The sequence below is a fragment of the Xiphophorus couchianus genome, chromosome 18 (genome assembly GCF_001444195.1).
Source record: "Xiphophorus couchianus chromosome 18, X_couchianus-1.0, whole genome shotgun sequence".
NCBI classification, from domain to species: Eukaryota; Metazoa; Chordata; class Actinopteri; order Cyprinodontiformes; family Poeciliidae; genus Xiphophorus; species Xiphophorus couchianus.
Window position 1 is genome coordinate 14026551 of NC_040245.1, and position 4174 is coordinate 14030724.

The following is a 4174-nucleotide window of genomic DNA, read 5'->3' on the forward strand; positions in this document are numbered from 1 at the left end:
TATGAACTGAAGCTACGTCACAGTGTTTTTAACAGCAATAAAGTAAAAAGCCAGTTCTCTGCTGAACTTAACCACTCACATGAAATAAAGTCAAAAATGTAAACCCTACCGTGTGTAATACTCAACCACCCCTAATGCCATGGGAACCATTATTGTTACGACTATGCAACCAAGCACCAGCACTATGTCAGAAGGAGGAATAAGGAATGTTTTATGAAGGATATATATACAGTACAGACCAAAAGTTTGGACACACCTGTGTGTCCAAACTTTTGGACACACTATATATGGTTCTCGAAAACCTATTCCAATTAGAAAAATCCTAGAGGTGACGTATGCCTTAAAATCAATCTAATGTAATTTACATGCATAAAAGAATGGTGTGCGTAGCAAATGTAGTGTTGATGTTGTAGTTCAAGTTATATTTGTTAGAACTCTTGGTAAAGATGTGTAAACAACATCAACAACAAAAAAACCAAACAAACTGCCAATTTGACGCAAGCACAGAGTTCAGTTCTTCCCTTTCCTGCAGAAAGGGAAGAACTGAACTAAAGCAAAATTTTGAAAGGACCAAGAAATGGTATAGACAGATGGTGGAAACAGTCATGTTCTAAATTAGTGAAATGTTTTTAAAAAGCCTAAGTACTGTCGTATTGTTGTTTTTTTCTTTTAAAAAGGATCAAGAGGACAATTGTGTCCCTGATTCTGTTTGATAAACATTATAGTTTAAAAACTGTAATAAATGGGAATATTTACACCCAAATTAAAAGCAATTTTTCCCCTGGGAATTTCCAGTATTAGATTGTGCTACTGCAGCTAAAGATGATCTCATTTTGAAGCTTTAAGTACAGCTTTACAAGGGATAGCAATAAATGTGGCCAGGTCTATATGTGTAGTGCCAAGACTGCTTCGTGCAGAATGTCTGAGTCTTGCAGAAAACATTACTACCATGTTACATTTGATGTCAGCGAAAGCATTAATCAAGGCTGTGTCTGTAATTTGGCAGGCCTTCATCAGGTTATAAAAAAACTGTACTTTGGACAGTTTTTTAAATAAAACGGTTGCAAGAAATGGACACTATATATGGCAGTGTTTCCCAGTCCTGGTCCTCAAGGCACACTTTCCTGCATGTTTCAAGGCACGTTTCAAAACATGTTTTAGATGTGTCCCTGCTTTGATACGCCTGATTCAGCTGATTGCTGTTCAGCAAACACCTTTAAATCAGCCATCAACTGAAAACAGCTGGGAAGGAAACACCTAAAACATGAAGGGCAGTGTTGGGAAATACTGACATGGCATAAAATTCAAGGTCTGTAAAATCATCCGAGACTTTAAACAGCAGTAAATGTACACACTTACAGAGGTAGAGGAGAGAAAAGAGCAAACACCGGTTATGAAAGAGTGTATATGGAAAATGAGAGAGGTAGTGACAGAATGAGAAGACATAGAGGCTGTGTGGCTGGCATCAGCCTAGCACATTCATTTTGAAAGGCCACAAATCAGTCAGTGCTATGCGAGTCATTGTGTACAACTTGAAACAGCAGCCAGTGTTCACAGTGTTGGAAAGTGATCAAATAGGACTGAGGTGCAAATGAACACACTGAAGTGAAGATGGAATGCATTTTGCTTTTAATTTACTTGTTCCTTTTTTAAAGCTTGTTTACTACGCATTTGTGTTGCAAGTAATAAATGCAGTCATGTTTATCCACCTTGAGAGAGTAACTACTGACCCTGTGCGGTCCAGTCATGCATAAATGGTAACTATTCCCTAGGGGCTTGTAGTGTTCAGAAAATACCTAGTTTAACTGTATGTTCAGTTGTGTACAATGAGTATAACTGACTGGCATAATTTTATTCAGAGACAGCAGCGATAGGCTTGACGCTTCCTTTACTGATTATGGCATTTATTGAACATTGTGTAACCTACACAAAACCCAGTTTGTTCTGTTGGATCAAAATGCACATCCTGAAATGCATGTTGAATACATTATGGGGTATTTCTTTTGTTCCCACTGTGTGTCCTTGTTAGAAATAAATTCAGAATATAATTTTTTTTTTGTCATGTTCAGCAGCCCTGACATGCAGTACAGCACAATAATGAGGTAGGTGATATTTAGTGGGTGGCCTTCCAGACTAAAGCAAAGTGAAAGCTGCATGCTAGGCTGTAATTTGTTTCTTATAAAACCCCAGTTCAGTGTCTGAATTCATTACATCTGAGAAAGTGTCACAAGCTGTATTTCACCGGTAAGTAACCAGCAGCTTTAAGCTCATAAAAACTCTAACCTCAAGGGTTGATGCAAGATACTGTACCGCCTCATCTCTGCTGCTGAGCTTTGTTGGACAGGACTGCAATTTCATGGCTTTCATGCAAAGAGTCTGCATGTTGCTGAAAAGTGACACTACAAATGGATACTTATGATATATTGAAAGTTGACAATATATTGCCAGATTTTTCTTTCTTTTGGTTAAGTTTTTGTAGACATAATAAAGCCTAACATGTTTTTTATATCTATTTATTCATTGGTACTGATGAGCTTTTCATTTCAGATTTTTACCCTGGTCAAAAACAATTGGATGGAATAATTTTCTATTAATGCCTTGGAAAATGCTGACATGGAGAGCTAGTTCAATAACGTACAACTGTTCTTGCAGAGTTTCCAGCAAGATAGATTTCTGAAGCTGGTGTGTCTGGGGTTTCTAAGAAATCAAACACTTCAAGATGCAGTATTTTGTTGTCATAACTCAAAAACATAGTGAAAGTTGAAGCTCTCAACTGTTTAGTAGCACTACTGGCAATTTATTTCTCCAGTACCAGTGACACTTAGATCTGGAAAACCTCTGTTTGTGGACATGTTCCATTAGTATTTAGACAGAAAATTTGTGTTGGCTTGTATACCTACAAGTAGCTAGTAACTTACTTTTGCAGCACATACATCCTTAACTGATGTGTGTCATTTCAATATCCAAACTCCCATTTCTGAGACACACTGAAGAATAATGTTATGGTAGCTTTTTGAGAACTAGGAGCAAATTGCATTGAAACGACTGTTTTTCTTTTTTTGGTGTGCCATTTCTTTCTTATTTTATTTGGTTTCACAATCTAAACATAGCTGGATCTGTTTTTTTTCTATTCTTTTCTTTTTTTTGCTTCTCTGCTGTCATATTTTTGACTTTGTGTGCTTCAATTCTTTTCAGATAACAGCTGTAATTTTCTGTCTTGAATTAACCTGGAAGTACTGTTATAGTCCTGTGTATTGTGCATTGTCAGACCATCTTGCTGAAAGAGGTCTTTCTTTAGCACAAACTACAAGCTTCCCCAGAGGACTCTGGGACCTGAAGCAGCATTCGATTGTGTCTGTGTCTCCAGAGCCTTTTCATTAACTGAAGCGTGATAGTTTCCACAGCTTGTTCCACTTTGCCTGAATCAAATATTACTCGCATGCGAGGCCAGCCAAACCTCCATTATCATATTCATTACCTATGGTACTGCAAACCACACATGCAAGACTGAACTCCCCCTCTGACCGTATGCAAGGGAGCATGACTTCCCGTTAGAAAAATAACCTCTCCTCCTTGGTTAATATTAGTCTTTTTACTAACTTCTTTCATCATTGTCTTGTATAATCCAAAATGTGACTTGTGCACAGAGGCACTACCATCAGCACAAAATTAGTAGGACTTATTAAAATATTCAGTTAAGAAGAAAATAATTAAAATCAACATAGCAGTACCTCAAAGGTATAGAGAATTTATTTAATTTACTATTTTTCAACAGCTGTTTTTAATGGATTGTTTCTAAAAAATATACATACATATTCTTCACACATATAACACCTAAAGAAAAAAAAGTGAAATAAAGAAAAAATGCCATTTTTATATATATATAAAAAAATATTTAAGCTGTCTCTCATATTGTGTTAAACAAAGAAATGCAAATGTACTTCTGCACTGAAGGGTCCTACAGCTGGTCTTTATTGGAGCTAAATTCACTCAGCACCAAAATCCAGTTTGGACAGCTAATTGAACAAAGAGATTGAATGATTGATTTGTGTGTAAATCCTTTCCCACAGATGGTCATTAAACAACCTTTCTGCATAATCAGTAGTTTTGTACTCTGAATGTTGAAAAGCCCATAGTCTACAGTGGGCAATAGAAGTGCCACAAATTTGTGCTA